Below are 21,658 nucleotides of genomic sequence, written 5' to 3'. Positions count from 1 at the left end.
TGTTTTTTCTATCGCCGTAAAAAGCTAATTTGGTACCTGAGACAAGTTCATGTCTCGTACAGCGTTTCTGAATGATGACAATGAATCACTACGTCTCATACTAATAGGCAACTAGTTCCACAGTCTAATTGTAGAACGTAAAGAGGATACGATAGATAATTGGAGTCTGCCGTTAGATAAGTTGTAGTTTTCAGCGATTGTCCTAAAGATTGTCTACCAGTATAAGAAGGTAGACCGGTGTTCATACGTCCAACCTCTAGTTGTTACTTTTCCAATTTATCTTTTCCAATTTATTGGTAGTAAGTAAGGGAACATCCATCCCAAAGTTCACAGCAATATTCTAGAATAGGAGGCATAAATTCTCTATATATCTTAATCAGTGTACGTCGGTTCAGAACATATTAAAGTTTACGAAGGACTTCTAATTGTTTAACTACGTTTTTACTTATATTATCAATGTGATACGCTGTATGTTCACTTGCAGCTAGCATCGATGAATACTTCCTGCTGCTTATGATTATCAACTTATCTATACTTGTATTATAAAAATGTATTAATGTTTATTTCCATCAGGTTGTCCAATTCATTATGAGATATAAATAAAGCCTCTAGACTTGTTATTGAAGAATGAAACTTAACCAACCACTTATCTGTTCAAAATTGTATATTTATTAGATCATTAATTAGTTTTGTTCAATTACTTGTGGGGATGGATTTTTCCGAACATAAAAGAGAAATGTAATCAGCAAAACGTTTTGATAGAATTTCTGAATTGTTATATAAAGTATAAATAGTAACGGGCCAAGTACCGATCCCTTCGCCACGTCTGCATGCATTTGTTGTCTTAACAGAAGATTTACTATTTCCAACAAAACTTGTTCAGATCTATTATTAACATAATTCATCAATCAAGCCTTAGCTAGCTACATTTGTAATTGTATTTCCAACCCTTTATGCCACCCTCGAGCAAATGCCTTAGAAATATCACAGTAAATTAAACAGGTAGACACGTTTAATGGTAAATTTCGATAAGCTGGTGTACGGTGGAAGACCTTGTTAAAAACCTTACTGATAATCATGCATAACAAAAATATATAAAAGGTAGTTACGTTACTATTTAGCCACTAGTCTAGTACCATAGTAAAGTTTTCGAAAGTGCAATAGTTCGATAATTTGAAGAATCTTGTTTCTTTAGAGTATGTTTTCATTGTCTGGGGAAATATCAAGTTTCCAAAGCAGAACGAAAAATTAATAACAGAGGATAAGCAACTGTATCAGCAGTATTCTTTCGATTGGTACGACTAATAGTATCCTTTCCTTCTGCTCTACATTTTTTTAGTCTGAAGAATATCGATAATGTCATTAATATTTAAAGGTCCAATGTATCTCTGAGAGGCTACAGTCAGTTTGTATCTCTGAGAGGCTCCAGTCAGTTTGTATCTCTGAGAGGCTACAGTCAGTTTGTCTCTCTGAGAGGCTACAGTCAGTTTGTATCCCTTAGAGACTACAGTCAGTTTGTATCTCTGAGAGGCTGCAGTCAGTTTGTATCTCTGAGAGACTAATATCGATAATGTCATTAATATTTAAAGGTCCAATGTATCTCTGAGAGGCTACAGTCAGTTTGAATCTCTGAGAGACTACAGTCAGTATGTATCTCTGAGAGACTACAGTCAGTTTATATCTCTGAGAGACTACAGTCAGTTTGCATCTCTGAGAGGCTACAGTCAGTTTGTCTCTCTGAGAGGCTACAGTCAGTTTGTACCTCTGAGAGGCTACAGTCAGTTTGTATCCCTTAGAGACTACAGTCAGTTTGTATCTCTGAGAGGGTACAGTCAGTTTGTATCTCTGAGAGGCTGCAGTCAGTTTGTAGCTCTGAGAGGCTACAGTCAGTTTGTATCCCTTAGAGACTACAGTCAGTTTGTATCTCTGAGCGGCTACAGTCAGTTTGTATCTCTGAGAGGCTGCAGTCAGTTTGTAGCTCTGAGAGGCTACAGTCAGTTTGTATCTCTTAGAGACTGCAGTCAGTTTGTATCTCTGAGAGGCTACAGTCAGTTTGGATCTCTGAGAGGCTACAGTCAGTTTGTTTCTCTGAGAGGCTACAGTCAGTTTGTATCTCTTAGAGGCTACAGTCAGTTTGTATCTCTGAGAGGGTACAGTCAGTTTGTATCTCTGAGAGGCTGCAGTCAGTTTGTAGCTCTGAGAGGCTACAGTTAGTTTGTATCTCTGAGAGGCTACAGTCATTTTGTATCTCTGAGAGACTACAGTCAGTTTTTATCTCTGAGAGGCTACAGTCAGTTTGAATCTCTGAGAGACTACAGTCAGTATGTATCTCTGAGCGGCTACAGTCAGTTTGTATCTCTGAGAGGGTACAGTCAGTTTGTATCTCTGAGAGGCTGCAGTCAGTTTGTAGCTCTGAGAGGCTACAGTCAGTTTGTATCCCTTAGAGACTACAGTCAGTTTGTATCTCTGAGAGGGTACAGTCAGTTTGTATCTCTGAGAGGCTGCAGTCAGTTTGTAGCTCTGAGAGGCTACAGTCAGTTTGTATCTCTTAGAGACTGCAGTCAGTTTGTATCTCTGAGAGGCTAGAGTCAGTTTGTATCTCTGAGAGGCTACCGTCAGTTTGTATCTCTGAGAGGCTACAGTCATTTTGTATCTCTGAGAGACTACAGTCAGTTTATATCTCTGAGAGACTACAGTCAGTTTGCATCTCTGAGAGGCTACAGTCAGTTTGTTTCTCTGAGAGGCTACAGTCAGTTTGTAGCTCTGAGAGGCTACAGTCAGTTTGTATCCCTTAGAGACTACAGTCAGTTTGTATCTCTGAGAGACTAAAGTAAGTTTGAATCTCTGAGAGGCTACAGTCAGTTTGTCTCTCTGAGAGGCTACAGTCAGTTTGTAGCTCTGAGAGGCGACAGTCAGTTTGTGTCTCTGAGAGACTACAGTCAGTTTGTAGCTCTGAGAGGCTACAGTCAGTTTGTATCTTTGAGAGACTACAGTCAGTTTGTATCTCTGAGAGGCTGCAGTCAGTTTGTATCTCTGAGAGACTAATATCGATAATGTCATTAATATTTAAAGGTCCAATGTATCTCTGAGAGGCTACAGTCAGTTTATATCTCTGAGAGGCTACAGTCAGTTTGCATCTCTTAGAGCCTACAGTTAGTTTGTATCTCTGAGAGGCTACAGTCATTTTGTATCTCTGAGAGACTACAGTCAGTTTATATCTCTGAGAGACTACAGTCAGTTTGTCTCTCTGAGAGACTACAGTCAGTTTGTAGCTCTGAGAGGCTACAGTCAGTTTGTATCTCTGAGAGGCTACAGTCAGTTCTGTGTACTATAGGTACGTCAATGTCAGTGTCGTCAATACTGGATATGGAAGCAACGTAGTTATTTTGAACACCCGTTGATTGTGCCAGAATAATGATGTTATTCATGTAAAATACATGCTTTTATAAGGTTGGAAGTACATCTTTTTAACATTTATGAGAGTATGCAACACAGTTCCAATCAAACATATTCCTTGATCCGCGTTAGCGTATTTTGGAGAATATGTTTGAACGGAACTGTTTCCGTTCTATAATATTTACGTCCTATTACATCTTCTTTTATTATTTGAAATTTAAGCAATGTTCATGTAAAAAGCAAATCACCGTCATGAAAACAACATTAATTGAACAGCCTTTTTCGCCGGAAAAATGATGCGTTGTCAACGGTGACGAAATACACAGTTGAGCAATAAACAAATATTTCCACTTTGCATATTTTTTATCATTTAATTTATATTACCAGCATGTTTAACAAGCAAAACATACCTTTTGGATACGTATTTGGAGAGTGGTCTCGCATGACAAGCATACCGAACATAGAGAGTAACACATACACATGTATGTATAAAATACATCATAAACATAATAGTACAAGAAAAAATTAACTTAAGTTAAAGTTAACTTAACAAACACATACTGACAGAGATGCGCCAATGTTACCTTGAATGGGATTACATTAGTGCTGAGTCAATCTACCACTGATGTACCACTTATTGATTAAGTTTAATAATAAATATATGTTGTACAACATCAGCAATAATATTTAATATTATACAGACAGACAGACAGAAGTAAAAGTAATAATTCGTTTTCAGCGATGACATGCTTTTCTTTGAATTTGAAATATACCTGAAATACATATGTGAGGTATATAACGATATTATTCACTTTTAACCAAAGTGTGTTTTTCTTTTCTTAAAGGCAAAATGAATATATTTTACAAGATTATTTAGTTCCTCAACATTATTTATACTTAACAGCTGTACAAGTTTGAAAACGCTAGGTCATTTATAATAATACCTTTTAATATACCTTTGTCTAATTTCTATATAAAATGGACATTGAAGTATAAAATGGAACTCATCTTCAATTTCATAACTTTGGCAACATACACATATTCTGCGTCTCCAATCAATGTTGTGATAGCAGCCATTTTGGATTTTTAACTAGTGTGATGACAATCTTATACTGGCTATAGATTTTTTTTATATATTATCAATAGGTTTCAGTAAAAAATATTGCATGCAAAAATGATCAATAAGATGTTTGTATAGGTGACCTCTGGCAGCATTTATAATTCTTGCTCTCATTTCCTGGGTGTAGCAATCTTTAAATCGTTGTTCTACTACTTTGTACATATCACCATTTATAGTATCACTAGTCCAAAAGTAAGATAAACCAAGTTTATCTAGTTCTTGTCAGAGTAATAATACTTGGCCAGTAGGTACCTGACATGTAGTTCTATATAGTTTCCTGAAAAGAATGCCCCGAACATTTTCTTGGCACAAAGTAGGGGATAACAGGTATGGGGCTCGTAGGTAAGGGCTACAACAAAGAGGGGGGAGATAACAAGAAAGAGGTTAATAGGATGGAGCTAACGGCTAAGGGGGCAACAATTAGAGGGTTATCAGGAAGTGTGTTAATAGCTAGAGGGCTTACAGGTAGTAAGCACATCAATAGGAATGCTAATGCGAGGCAGTAATGGTTAGGGGTTTACAGGTAGGGGACTACAAAAAGGAGGGTACAAGGTAAGAGGTTAACAGGTAGAGGCTTATGGAAAGGAGGCTCATTGTTGTGGGTGTTAAAGCTTGCGGGGGACGTAGGTGAGAAAGATAATGGGCAGGGGGCTAAAACATAAAAGGGCCAATGGGTTCAGGGGCTATTGCGGAGCTGTCGGAATAGAAATGTGGTTATTAGGTAAGGGGGCTAATAGTTACAGGGGTCAACAAATACAGGGGCTAACAGGTAGGGGTAACAACTAAGAGGAGAGTGCCAAGAAGGAGGCTATTAAGATGGGGCTAACGGCTAGAGGGGAAACAATTAGGGGGTTATTAGGAAGTGGGCTAATAGGTAGGAAGCAAATCAATATGAGTATTAATGTGAGGCAGTAATGGTTAGGGGTTTACAGGTAGGGGACTACAAATATGAGGCTTTAAGGTAAGGAGCTAACAGGTAGAGGCTTATGGAGAGGCGTCTCATTGCTGTCGGTGTTATAGCTTACGGGGGAGGGGGGGGGGCGGTGGTGAGAAAGATAATGAGCAGAGGGCTAATAGTTACAGGGTCAACTAATGCAGGGGGTTACAACTCGGAGGGGGTAACAGAAAGGAGGTTATTAGGATGGAGCTAACAGCTAGGGGTAACAGTAGGGGTTATCAGGAAGTGGGTTAATAGCTAGAGGGCTAACAGGTAGGAAGCATGTCACAATGAGTGTTAATGTTAGGCAGTAATGGTTAGGGTTTTACAAGGTAGGGAGCTACAACAAATAAAAATAGGAGGCTGAAAAGTAAGGGGTTAACAGGTAGGAACTGATGGAATGGCGGCTCATTCTCTTCGGTGTTAAAGCTTACGGGGAGGGGGGGGGGCGGTAGTGAGAAAGATAATTGGCAGGGGGCTTAAACATTGGACGGCCAATGGGTTCAGGGGCTATTGCAGAGCTGTCAGAACAGGAATGTGGTTATTAGTTTAGGGGGTTAACAAGTACAGAGGTTACAACTAGGTTGAACATTAAGTACGGGGTTATTAGGTAGGGGGCTAAATGATTGGGCAACAATGGCTAATAGCTGAGAGGAACAACAACTAGGGAGTTAGAGGGCTTATTGGTGTAAGTCAGTGTTAACATGTAGGGGATTATCATTAAAGGTCTATGGTTAGAGGGCTAGAAGAAGCAAGGCCAATATTGAAGGGGTTTCAGGTAGGGGTTAGAAATAGGGGTAAACAGATAGAGGCTAACAGGTCATTTGTAGGAAGCCCGTCGTTAAAATCAAATATTAAGGTGTAGGGGATTAAAGGTTGAAAGGCCTATGGGAGGGAGATGAAGAGTATTTTTTGTTTAGGGTTTAATGACTTGCAACAGTCAAGGTTATAAGATGACTGGTGCCTAGGGAGATATCGCCGCAAAGAGGTAGTAGGGTGCAGGGTGCCCTACATAAGTAGCTGTTTACGATACATATACAGTGGGATACTTAGCTATATTCGGGACGTTTCTGTGGGTCATTTCACAACAATTTCTGATCACGCTCCATTGTGTTTTAGCGTAAATTATAGAACAAATTACAAATACTGTGAAAAGAATAAAAACACTTAGTCAAGAGTTGCAAGCGATTTTGTCAAATGGAAGGATGAAAACAGAGAATTGATTAAAACGAAATTAGTAGAAAATGCAATCGCTTTAGAACGAGTTTGTGAAATAAACGCTAAAATGCAATGTGACGTTGACGACATGGTCGACATTTTTTTGTAGTTTGGTAAATGCTGTTTAGTTTAAACATATTTTATTGTACAAATATACAAATGGATCGGACAACAAGTTATTACAACTTAATAGAGTCCTCTCCTCAATACATATTTTTAAAAGTGTATATGTTTTTGGGGAAAGGGAAAAGATAGGTTGAGGAAGGAGGGAACTGTGGGGTGGGAGTGGGTGGGAGTGGTGGAGGGGAGGGGTGTTACCTAGAAAATTAAACTTGTAAACTGAGAAATTGTTCCGCCTTTGAATCAATTATAAATTATACAGATTTCATGACATGCATCCTGGTAGAGTACTTTCAAAACAAACAGAATCAATGTAACAAATAAATCAGGCAAAATAATGAAATACAATTTCATAAACACATACAACAACTTAAATAAGAATAGAAAATTAATTATTACTTTCAAAACCTATTGCTGGATTTGATGTAATGATGCACATGTCTAAAGATACTTATATTGTTTTCTACCGAAAGTTGACTATTTCCAAACAAAAGTAGTTCTAAATTAAAATCAACATGCAAGGCATTCAAATTTAGGAGCAGGGGATGTGTTTCGTTGTTAAAAAGTAAGCACTCACAAAAAAAGTGAAAGGCATTTTCACAGGGATGGCCACAATAACAAACAGGACTATCGACCAGATTTACTCTAAAAAGATCATAGTTAAGTGGACTACACTGATGTCTAGTATGCAACATGTTCAATTTACGTTCTCCGAAACCTAAGAAAATTGGTGGAGGAGATTGTACATTTGAAGTTAATGAGTTTTTAAAAGAATGCAATGTGGGAAATGATCGTATTGAAAGGTCCAATGAATTCCAACCGCGAAGAGTTGAAGGTATAAAAGATGAATTTGTTAGACAAAGCCTGAAAGGACGAATTCTATAATCATCATTGTTTCTAAGGGTACAACGGTTATTTTCTGCAACGGAAGATGGCAATAGAGAATTTAAATAGTCTGGAGTTAATTTGTTGTGCATTTTATACAAAAGTTGGAGTTTTCTGCGTTTTCTTCTATTCGAAAGAGTTTCTTGACCAGTTTCTAAAAGCAAGTCTTCAATTCGTGCATATGAAGGAAGACCAGTTATAATACGAGACGCTTCTCTTTGGGCTTTCTCTAACATTTCTGTTTCATAATTTGTACAACCATCCCACAATTCACAAGCATATTCTAAAACTGGTAAAATAAATGATTTATAAATCTTTTAAAGATTATCACGATTTAATAAGTATTTTAGTCTACGTAAGACGTTGACTTTTTTCATAACTGAAATATATATTGCACAAATATGATTCCCCCATTTTGCACTTGAATTAAAAATTACACCTAAATGTTTATGATGATCAGTAAAATTTAAAAATTCGCCATTAAATCCTAATTGTAAATCTTCATCAATTTCAACCAAGTTTGAAACAAAAATAACCTCAGTTTTTTCTGAATGGAATGTTACTAACCAAGTTTGGGACCATGCATTAAGAGACTCGAGATCTCAATTCATAACCGTCTGGATTTCATGAAGAGGATGATTTTAACAAAGAAGTATCGTCTGCAAAAAGACGAGAAGTTGATTCAAACACATCAGTAATAACAAAAGAGGTCCAAGAATCGAACTCTGAGGAACGCCTGCTTCAATGAAACCTAAGTCGGAGTAAGAAGAATTCAAAAAGACCCTCTGGTGCCTCTGAAATAGGTAATTTTCCAACCAATCATACAATTCCCCTGAAATTCCATAGGAATTTAACTTAATCACCAAACCCTTATGCCAAACCCTATCAAAAGCCTTAGAAATATCGCAGAATACCATACATACATGGTTTTTTTTCTTCTAGAGCAATACAGATGTAATGATAAATTTCAATGAGCTGATATACAGTGGAATGACCAGGCAAAAAACCAGACTGGTGCTTATAAAAAAGTGAGTTTTCAATAAAATATTTATGTAAGTATTTGAAAATTACCCTCTCAAACACTTTTCCAACTGTAGATAATAAGGAAATTGGCCTGTCGTTAGAGGGAGAATGCCTGTCACCTTTTTTAAACAGTGGCATAATTTTGGCTGTTTTCCAAGAGGTTGGGTAAACACCAGACGATAAAGACTTATTAAAAATGATTTCAAGGGGAACACAAACTGTTTCTGATGTGTTTCTGAGCATATGGTGACTGATTCCATCCTCACCCGAGGCCTTACCAAGCTTCAATATCTGTAAAATATCACGTATTTCATTATTATTTACTCTAATGTACCTAAGACTCTTGTGAGTTTTTGGCTCGATGAGAGGAACCGCAGTATTTCTGTCGTCTACACGAGTTATATAACAAAAATAGTCATTAAATAAATGCTGTTGTTATGCCTTGTACAGACATGTGGGTTATTTAGTAAAAAGAAAAACAATCCTGTCAAAAATGACAAGCCATGGTTCACTAATGAGTGTAGAAATAGGCATCGAGAATACAAAACTGCTCTGACAACCTTTAACACTGATAAGTCACCAGCTAACCACAGAGTTCTAATAGATAGGACACGCTCTTACAAAATATTAGAAAACAGGCTTAAGAGAGAATATAAGAGATACGAAGGCGATATGTTAGAATTAGTCAGACGAAACAACCCTAGACAATTCTACAAATATTTTGGTAAAAGAAAAAACCCTGTTTCTGCTGCTTCATCAAATATTGGCTTGGATGATTTCTTATCTCACCTTAAAAACCTTAATATCGGAGAATCTGAAAGTACCGAAGATATTATAGAAGAAAACTGTGAGGCAGATTATGAAGAGCTGTGGTGAAGACAAAACCCGAAATGGGCTATTTTTAGATTGTAAAAATGAACTTTTACCATGCATAACTAAAATATTCCATAATGTCTTCAAATCCGGGTATTTTCCTGAAGCCTGGTCAAAAGCATGTGTTGTTCCAATACATAAAAATGGAGATATTGATGACCCTAACAACTACAGAGGCATCTCATTATTAAGCTGTTTGGGCAAATTATTTACTGGAGTGTTAAATCATAGGCTACTTAAATGGGATAGTGAACATAATATAATTGCTGATGCTCAATTTGGATTCAAACCTGGTTTTTGACGGTAGATGCCATTTTCGCATTACAAACCTTAATCAATAAAACATTAGAAGCGAAAAAGAGACTATACTGTTGCTTTATAGTTTACACAAAAGCATTCGATTTGATTGAAAGAAGTTTTTTGTGGTCTAAACTCATAAAACATGGAATCAAAGGGAAAATGTTGAAAATTATTCAGTCGCTATATAAAAATGTAAAATCATGTATAAAGTTTAATGGTTTGTTATCAGAGTACTACCAAAACAAAATCGGTTTGTTCCAGGGAGAAATTCTGTCACCGATTCTAAACAGCCCCTATGTAACTCAATATCTCCAAAACCAAGATTGTTATCTTTCATAATAGGGGGAGCATAAGAGATGCTGAAAAATCGATCTACAACAACCAGGAAGTCGATATAGTTAATGAATTTAATTATTTGGGAATGTAGATGAATTTTAACGGAAAGTTCAATGTTACCCAGAAACATATTGCTAACCAGGGAAGAAAAGCTTTATTTGCAATTAATAGTAAATTGAAGAAAAATAATTTCAATATTAGTACAAACTGTTCAGTGTTTGATACATATGTCAACAGCATACTCGAGTGTGGAAGCGAGATATGGGGCTTTCATAAAGCACCAGAGATAGAAAAGCTCCATTCTGGGTTTTGTAAACGATTGCTTGTGTCACAAAAAGTACAGGTACTGATTTTGTATATTACGAGCTTGGTAGACAGTCGAGTTACATAAATAGAAAGTTAAAAGTTATAAAATACTGGTTAAAATTAAAAGATTCAAAAAATTGTATATTGGCCACATGTTTAAAAGAGCGATTAATAATGAATGATGATTGGATAAACAATATTAAACAAGAACTAGATAAACTTGGTTTATCTTACTCTTGGACTAGTGATACTATAAATGGTAATATGTACAAAGTAGTAGAACAACGATTTAAAGATTGTTACACTCAGGTAATGAGAGAAGAATTATAAATGCTGCCAGAGGTCACCTATACAAACATCTTATTGATCATTTTTGCATGCAATATTTTTTACTGAAAACTATAGGGTCAAAATCGGGATCCTCCCTCCAAAAATGTTATTTCAACTTATATCAATTTGTACTATCAGGAAACCGTTTACCAAGATTTCAAGATTTTTTTTATTACGCTCTGACACACAAAGTGTGTAACAAGAGGTCAAACAAAATAACGTCAATCAAAATAAAACATGACAGAGAGAGTAGATTACACATGGACAGATTCAGCATTATTTCATAGACAGATTCAGCAATATTTTATAGATGGATTCAGCATTATTTGATAGATTCAGCAATATTTCATAGATAGATTCAGCAATATTTCACATTGTTTGATGTACATATGTATCAGATGTATTGTTACAAAGTAACAGTAAGGTTATACATGAACAGATTCAACATTATTTTCATGTGAAACACTAAGTTTACACATAATTATTTCATACATGTGAAACAGTAAAATTACGCCTCATTATTTCATACTTGTGAAACAGTAAGATTATACATCATCATTTCATACATGTGAAACAGTAGTATTATACAAGGACAGATTTAGCATTATTTCACACATGTAGATTACACATGAACAGATTCAGCATTAGTTCATGCATGTGACACAGTAAGAATATAAATGAACAGATTTATCAGCATTAGTGATATACGTATTGAATACTCAATTTTCACAGCAAATTATCTTCACTGCCATAATCATAATGCAAAGTATAGTATTTTTGACACACAGATTTATTTCAATTGTTATTTTTTATAATTATTTGCAGTTTTACAAGAAATATACTAACCCTTTTGATTAATCGTTTGTTACATATTGTAAACATTCCTTTCATTTTATCCACAGTTACATATATAGTGTACAAGCCCCACCTATAATAGACTAGTATCTGTACGTTTACCCACAGTTACATATATAGTGTACTAGTCACACCTATAATAGACTAGTATCTGTACGTTTACCCACAGTTACATATATAGTGTACTAGTCACACCTATAATAGACTAGTATCTGTACGTTTACCCACAGTTACATATATAGTGTACTAGTCACACCTATAATAGACTAGTATCTGTACGTTTACCCACAGTTACATATATAGTGTACTAGTCACACCTATAATAGACTAGTATCTGTACGTTTACCCACAGTTACATATATAGTGTACTAGTCACACCTATAATAGACTAGTATCTGTACGTTTACCCACAGTTACATATATAGTGTACTAGTCACACCTATAATAGACTAGTATCTGTACGTTTACCCACAGTTACATATATAGTGTACTAGTCACACCTATAATAGACTAGTATCTGTACGTTTACCCACAGTTACATATATAGTGTACTAGTCACACCTATAATAGACTAGTATCTGTACGTTTACCCACAGTTACATATATAGTGTACTAGTCACACCTATAATAGACTAGTATCTGTACGTTTACCCACAGTTACATATATAGTGTACTAGTCACACCTATAATAGACTAGTATCTGTACGTTTACCCACAGTTACATATATAGTGTACTAGTCACACCTATAATAGACTAGTATCTGTACGTTTACCCACAGTTACATATATAGTGTACTAGTCACACCTATAATAGACTAGTATCTGTACGTTTACCCACAGTTACATATATAGTGTACTAGTCACACCTATAATAGACTAGTATCTGTACGTTTACCCACAGTTACATATATAGTGTACTAGTCACACCTATAATAGACTAGTATCTGTACGTTTACCCACAGTTACATATATAGTGTACTAGTCACACCTATAATAGACTAGTATCTGTACGTTTACCCACAGTTACATATATAGTGTACTAGTCACACCTATAATAGACTAGTATCTGTACGTTTACCCACAGTTACATATATAGTGTACTAGTCACACCTATAATAGACTAGTATCTGTACGTTTACCCACAGTTACATATATAGTGTACTAGTCACACCTATAATAGACTAGTATCTGTACGTTTACCCACAGTTACATATATAGTGTACTAGTCACACCTATAATAGACTAGTATCTGTACGTTTACCCACAGTTACATATATAGTGTACTAGTCACACCTATAATAGACTAGTATCTGTACGTTTACCCACAGTTACATATATAGTGTACTAGTCACACCTATAATAGACTAGTATCTGTACGTTTACCCACAGTTACATATATAGTGTACTAGTCACACCTATAATAGACTAGTATCTGTACGTTTACCCACAGTTACATATATAGTGTACTAGTCACACCTATAATAGACTAGTATCTGTACGTTTACCCACAGTTACATATATAGTGTACTAGTCACACCTATAATAGACTAGTATCTGTACGTTTACCCACAGTTACATATATAGTGTACTAGTCACACCTATAATAGACTAGTATCTGTACGTTTACCCACAGTTACATATATAGTGTACTAGTCACACCTATAATAGACTAGTATCTGTACGTTTACCCACAGTTACATATATAGTGTACTAGTCACACCTATAATAGACTAGTATCTGTACGTTTACCCACAGTTACATATATAGTGTACTAGTCACACCTATAATAGACTAGTATCTGTACGTTTACCCACAGTTACATATATAGTGTACTAGTCACACCTATAATAGACTAGTATCTGTACGTTTACCCACAGTTACATATATAGTGTACTAGTCACACCTATAATAGACTAGTATCTGTACGTTTACCCACAGTTACATATATAGTGTACTAGTCACACCTATAATAGACTAGTATCTGTACGTTTACCCACAGTTACATATATAGTGTACTAGTCACACCTATAATAGACTAGTATCTGTACGTTTACCCACAGTTACATATATAGTGTACTAGTCACACCTATAATAGACTAGTATCTGTACGTTTACCCACAGTTACATATATAGTGTACTAGTCACACCTATAATAGACTAGTATCTGTACGTTTACCCACAGTTACATATATAGTGTACTAGTCACACCTATAATAGACTAGTATCTGTACGTTTACCCACAGTTACATATATAGTGTACTAGTCACACCTATAATAGACTAGTATCTGTACGTTTACCCACAGTTACATATATAGTGTACTAGTCACACCTATAATAGACTAGTATCTGTACGTTTACCCACAGTTACATATATAGTGTACTAGTCACACCTATAATAGACTAGTATCTGTACGTTTACCCACAGTTACATATATAGTGTACTAGTCACACCTATAATAGACTAGTATCTGTACGTTTACCCACAGGTACATATATAGTGTACTAGTCACACCTATAATAGACTAGTATCTGTACGTTTACCCACAGTTACATATATAGTGTACTAGTCACACCTATAATAGACTAGTATCTGTACGTTTACCCACAGTTACATATATAGTGTACTAGTCACACCTATAATAGACTAGTATCTGTACGTTTACCCACAGTTACATATATAGTGTACTAGTCACACCTATAATAGACTAGTATCTGTACGTTTACCCACAGTTACATATATAGTGTACTAGTCACACCTATAATAGACTAGTATCTGTACGTTTACCCACAGTTACATATATAGTGTACTAGTCACACCTATAATAGACTAGTATCTGTACGTTTACCCACAGTTACATATATAGTGTACTAGTCACACCTATAATAGACTAGTATCTGTACGTTTACCCACAGTTACATATATAGTGTACTAGTCACACCTATAATAGACTAGTATCTATACGCTAACCCACAGTTACATATATAGTGTACTAGTCACACCTAAAATAGATTAGTATCTTTACGTTACCCCCAGGTACATATATAGTGTACTAGTCACACCTATAATAGACTAGTATCTGAACGTTAACTCACAGTTACATATATAGTGTACTAGCAACACCTATAATAGACTAGTATCTGTACGTTTACCCACAGTAACATATATAGTGTACTAGTCACACCTATAATAGACTAGTATCTGTTCGTTTACCCACAGTTACATATATAGTGTACTTGTCACACCAAAAATAGACTAGTACCTGTACGTTAACCCACAGCTGCATATATAGTGTACTAGCAACACCTATAATAGACTTGTATCTGAACGTTTACCCACAGGTACATATATAGTGTACTAGCGACACCTATAATAGACTAGTATCTGAACGTTAACCCACAGTTACATATATAGTGTACTAGTCACACCTATAATAGACTAGTATCTGTGCGTTAACCCACAGTAACATATATAGTGTACAAGTCACACCTATAATAGACTAGTATCTGAACGTTTACCCACAGGCACATATATAGTGTACTAGTCACACCTATTATAGACTAGTATCTGAACGTTAACCCACAGTTACATATACTAGTATCTGTACGTTAACCCACAGTTACATATATAGTGTACTATTCACACCTATAATAGACTAGTATCTGTGCGTTAACCCACAGTAACATATATAGTGTACTAGTCACGCCTATAATAGACTAGTATCTGTACGTTTGCCCACAGTTACATATATAGTGTACTAGCAACACCTATAATAGACTAGTATCTGAACGTTAACTCACAGTTACATATATAGTGTACTAGCAACATCTATAATAGACTAGTATCTGAACGTTAACTCACAGTTACATATATAGTGTACTAGCAACATCTATAATAGACTAGTATCTGAACGTTAACTCACAGTTACATATATAGTGTACTAGCAACACCTATAATAGACTAGTATCTGAACGTTAACTCACAGTTACATATATAGTGTACTAGCAACATCTATAATAGACTAGTATCTGAACGTTAACTCACAGTTACATATATAGTGTACTAGCAACATCTATAATAGACTAGTATCTGAACGTTTCCCCACAGTAACATATATAGTGTACTAGTCACGCCTATAATAGACTAGTATCTGTACGTTTACCGATAGTTACAATATAGTGTACTAGTCACACCTATAATAGACTAGTATCTGTACGTTTACCGACAGTTACAATATAGTGTACTAGGCACACCTATAATAGACTAGTATCTGTGCGTTTACCGACGTACACGTGTTTTGTTAACAACGCGATACTTGAATGGTCCCTACATGATATACAGAATACAGCTCGTGTGTAACGAATTATTCAGTCAGATGTCAGTTAATTTACTGCTAAAGAGTTACCAAATAGCATCATAAGGTGTTCGACAATAATTCCAAAACGTGTATTCTAAACACTGAATTATTTCAAAAGATTCGTCTCATTCCAGCAAAGCGAAAGTAATGCGCTGCCATGTTGTATATTACTTGGCTTGCGATCTGAACCGGTCACGTCATGCACGGGGTAGGATGATAAATGTATCCAACATAAGTAATTAACGGTTGAATACACAAATTAATACAATAATGCTTATATTATTTAATTGCTATACTTGTAATTATTTACTAATCATCTAATTACATTTTAATATATATTATTTGCAATCCGTTAATTTAACTGCATTAAATCGACCTATGCGTCGATAAAATAAAATTGAATAAAAAAAATATTAGTATCAAGCTAGCATTATTTGGTAATGTACATGAAATTACAGAATAAGATTTATGTGAACTTCTCATTACAAAGGTGCAAAACAGCAACGTAAAAATGTATGTATAAATCCGGAACCTTACACCCTCTAACCGTTTTCAAGTGAAGATGCCCCGAGTGGCAATAGCCACCCTGCGCGGCGGTGGCTATTGACACTCGGGTGGTAATAGCGACGGCCTTATTATATTTACATAAGCAAGCAATCGATATATACCAATTTAATAGTATCTTTATATGGATAGTGCGATTACAGTTGCCACGCTGACAACAGTTAAAACTTGTTTTTGATATTTAATAGAATGGCGTCCTTTTTACCTAAGGTACAGGTATAGACGGTGTAAAAGACACTTGTCTCGTATCTGAACACCCTATAGTACAGGTGTGTGCTCGCAAAGGTCATGGACATAGGTCAAGCTTGACAGATAATCGTGAGATTGTTTCAACAAAAAGCATTCGTGCCACACTTCACTGATTCAATCAATCAATTAGTTATTCTGTAAGCCTTACGACTTATAAGATACAAAACTCAATAATAATACATATTACCAGGTTAAATAGAGTAATGATGTACGGGAGAGTGATCATTGTATATAATCGTATCACACACACACACACACACACACACACATACACACACACACAAGCATGTGGTAATACTATAATGACTGAGAGCGCTTCTTAAAAGCAAATCTTATATATTTACCAAGATTACACAAATCTTTTACATTATTAGCACTGAACAAATGAACAAGTTCAAATACACTAAAATTATATGGCTTCATGTATCTCACTCGTAAATCTGCATAAATAGGACACTTTTAAAAGGATGAAGTGAAACTCTCAATATCATTATTGTATCTTCCACTTTCAATATTGAGCTTGTGGGCGCTTAAGCGAATACATGAAATACTGTTCTTATACAACTGATCAATAGTTTTTTTCTGGTAGTATTGCAGACCAAAATTATCTACTTAATGCTGATTAATAGTGTATGAGTACCGTACTTCACTGAATGGCAAAATGTATGGCAACGTGTATCATAGTATACGGGGGGCAATGTACACATTGAAATGGATTATTGTGTTGGAAAATAAATTCGTATAAGATAAGTTATTTTAACAGATGCTCAATTCGGATTTCGTCCGGAAGTGAGTACGATAGATGCTATATTTGCATTACATACTATTATAATAAAAACATCATCATCTAAGAAAAGATAGAATTGTTGTTTTGTAGATTTTCGCAAAGCGTTTGATTTCGTCGACAGGTTAAGCTTATGGCGCAAGTTGACTAGGCTTGGTATTCGAGGGGAAATGTTGTCTGTTATTAAGGTCATTGGAGTGTATTGATAAACGGAAACAGGAAGTACATCCCTAGTTGAATAACCAATGTAGGGAGACAGCATCACAATTTCCACAAATTCTAATGTTTAATATTAAATTGATGAATATTGTATGTTTATTATTGACAGAACAGTGTGTTCTCTCAATATCAAAGTATTCCAAAGCAATCCAGGCATTAATTCAGGTTTTTTTTATCAATGAGTCACATGTGTCCATTTTTCTGTACTTCAGGAAACCGGCTACCTATTTCACTACTGTGAAGTTTTTCAAGAACGATAACTCTTACCTGCAATTACTATGTGTATATGGTTTTATTATAAAATGTCAATTTTTATATCGTGTATAGAGAATTAATTTTACACAATTTCAGCATTTATTAAATTGATATACATTAATGCAATACTAATATATGTCAGTATCATTTTCATTGACATTATTTTGTAAAAATATTGTGTCTTTCATTTTTTTTTCAAAATTCACTCCTTTTTACATAAATTTCCATTTAAAATCCTTAAAATTCTGACAACCTATATTTTTTTTGTGGCAGAAAATTTTCTTTACTTTAAAGCAATATAACTACAAAATTTGAAGAAATTCTATTGAGAAATGGTGACACAATCCTATTACCTTAAGTCGCTTTATAGATCAGTGAAATCCTGTGTTTCAATTAATGGGAAATGCTCTGACTTTTTTGAAAACAATGTCAGTTTATTGCAAGGGGAAATTTTGTCACCATTACTGTTTTCAATTTTTATCAATGATTTTGAAATGTCCTTTATTGAAAACGGTGCATTACGACTTCGGTGAATTAAGTTTGTTTCTGTCTTTTCGGAATCTGTACAGGGCCTGCAGACTCTTCTTGATAGCCTTTTTGAATACTCTACAAAATGGAGTTTAACTGTAAATACGGAAAAAACAAAAATTGTAGTTTTTAGAAAAGGTGGAAGATTACATAATGATAGAAAATGGTATTACAAAGGAACTAAAGTCGAATGTGTGGATCAATTTCCTTACCTAGGTGTTATTCTATTTTACAATAATATATTCACTTCTATCCAATAACAATTAGCTATCCAAGGACGAAAAGCAATGTTTGCATTATTTTCAAAGTGTTCATCACTAAACTTAAATGTAAAAACTATGCTACACCTTTTCGATACATATGTAAGCAGTATCCTTTTTTATGCAAGTGAAATTTGGTGTATGCACAAAGCTCCAGAGTTTGAACATGTACATTTACATTTTTGTAAGAAATTACTAAAAGTGAAGAAATCGGCCAATAACAACATTGTATATCTTGAATTGGGACGATTACCTCTAGTTTGTATGAGAAAAATTAGAATGATGAAATATTGGTTTAAGATCTTAAAATCTTGAAATTGTATCATATCCATTTCCTATAGATTTTTATTAAAATGTTGTAGTAAAAATGATTTCAACTGGGCTAAAGCAGTAAGAGATGAATTGAATAATCTAGGTCTTAGTGATGTTTGGTTGAATCCATGTATTTCTCAGCAAAATGTGTTATTAACATTGATAAAACAAAGATTTTTTGATCAAGGCATACAATCCCTAAGGGCCTCAATGGAAAACTCTCCAAAATGTTTATTGTATAAAAATATCATGGATTTTGGAGAATCATTACAATTTTATCGAACAAAATATATACCAATGAAATATTGCATTTGTTTAACTCGAATCCGTACATCTGCACATTCTTTGGCTGTAGAAGTTGGAAGGTATAATAAGATACCTAGAGAACGTAGATATTGTAAACAGTGTAACTCCCCCTCTGAAGTAGAGGACGAATTTCATTTTTTATTAGTCTGTTCTAAATTCCAAAATGTCAGATCACGTTTTATCAAAAACTATTATTGGAAAAAACCATCTGTGTTTAAAGCCGTTCAGTTATTGAGTGTCCATTAAATTAAAGAATTGTTTATACTAGGAAAATGCATCTATGATGGAATATGATTGTCTTCATTCTCTGTACATTGTCCATGATTTGTGTATAATATGTATTGTATACTGATGGGTCAATGGCCTAAAGTTCAGATAACACTTAACTAACTTGACTATAAGCAAGCAATCGATATATACCAATTTAATAGTATCTTTATATGGATAGTGCGATTACAGTTGCCACGCTGACAACAGTTAAAACTTGTTTTTGATATTGAATAGAATGGCGTCCTTTTTACCTAAGGTTGTCGTGTTTTCGAAGTACAGGTATCGACGGTGTAAAAGACACTTGTCTCGTATCTGAACACCCTATAGTACAGGTGTGTGCTCGCAAAGGTCATGGACATAGGTCAAGCTTGACAGATAATCGTGAGATTGTTTCAACAAAAAGCATTCGTGCCACACTTCACTGATATTAAAATAGTGTATGAGTACCGTACTTCACTGAATGGCAAAATGTATGGCAACGTGTATCATAGTAAACGGGCAATGTACACATTGAAATGGATTATTGTGTTGGAAAATAAATTCGTATAAGGTACGTTCTTGTGTGAATTGCAAACTATATGAGGATATTGTATTAACTATGTACATGTACGTGTATAGTGGACAAAGAACACTCTCCAGTAAGTCGGTGTCTATAATAGTTTCCATATTGTGATAACATTGATAAAGGAATTGTTTGGATTGGTCTCATATACTTTTTGCGCATGAATCCACATGAGGTTGAACTTAAAATACTACTTTTTACGCCACTCTTGGCCTCCTTTGTCTTGCATACAGTCCGACATTTGAAAGTCTGCTGTGGCGTTCTACAAGAACCGTTGAGGTCAGAAGAATGCTTGATTCGAGTTCTTTAACCACCCGAGATTAAAGCATTTTCATTTATTTCCGATCTGTGGAGTTTCCAGGTTAATCAAGTTCTTGGTAATTTAAATGAGGACATGTATCTAAAAACAAAGGTTGAAGTACCGCCACATACTGTTGGTAAATGGCAACGCAATTTGTCTGCAGTGCTTAGATCGACGTGACAACCACCAGTAATTAAACAAAGATGTGCTTTCTCTTCAAACACCTCTCACACCAATGTATTTTGTCTTGAATAATTTTTCACATATTGTGTCGTACAATATATAATCAAAGTTGGTGTAAGGGCGATAACTCTTCTAACTTACATTGTAGTCAAGTCCTTAATTTGACGTGGATTTTTTTTTTTTTTTTTTATCAGATGACCATTTTTTTTTAACTTATTTGTGATTAAGTAATAAATGCATGCATCGGAATAAGAAAGGCAATAAAAAATAAACAACTTATTCCTACTACATGACTAAAAAATACTGATAGAGTCGGTAGAATATTTTAATTGATGTTTTATTGAAAAAAGAGCATATTTATTTCAGTAATTTTATGTTGTCGCCCGCATGTTGATTTTGGGTATATTCTAAATTCCAGGCAGGATCGAAATCTGTAATAATAGGGTTTGTGAGATTAAAAAACAACAATCTAGAATGACAAATTTTGTTTAGGGTCAGTCAGGTGGCAGGAAACGGACCAATGTTTTTGTTTGGTTATAAGATGTAGAAGAAGCACAAAAGTGAGAAAAAAAAAAAAGCAACAATTGAGAATCATTCCTGAGGCTGAAGATTTGAAGACGAGATGGCCGATGTGGATAAAAAATGTTTTGCTACAAAAAAATAAACTCCCGAATTATGAAATCTATAAAAAACAAACATGTACATTACCTGCGCTGACTTTGTTTAAATGTTCTTAAAACAAACCATTCTAAAGCGGTGAGCGGCTGAAATGTCACACTGACCTAGCTCTAGTTTATCTTCGGATCATTT

This window comes from Mizuhopecten yessoensis, unplaced genomic scaffold (assembly GCF_002113885.1).
Source record: "Mizuhopecten yessoensis strain PY_sf001 unplaced genomic scaffold, ASM211388v2 scaffold11175, whole genome shotgun sequence".
Lineage (NCBI taxonomy): Eukaryota > Metazoa > Mollusca > Bivalvia > Pectinida > Pectinidae > Mizuhopecten > Mizuhopecten yessoensis.
The sequence above is the reverse complement of the archived record's forward strand: the minus strand, read 5'-3'. Positions refer to the sequence as shown.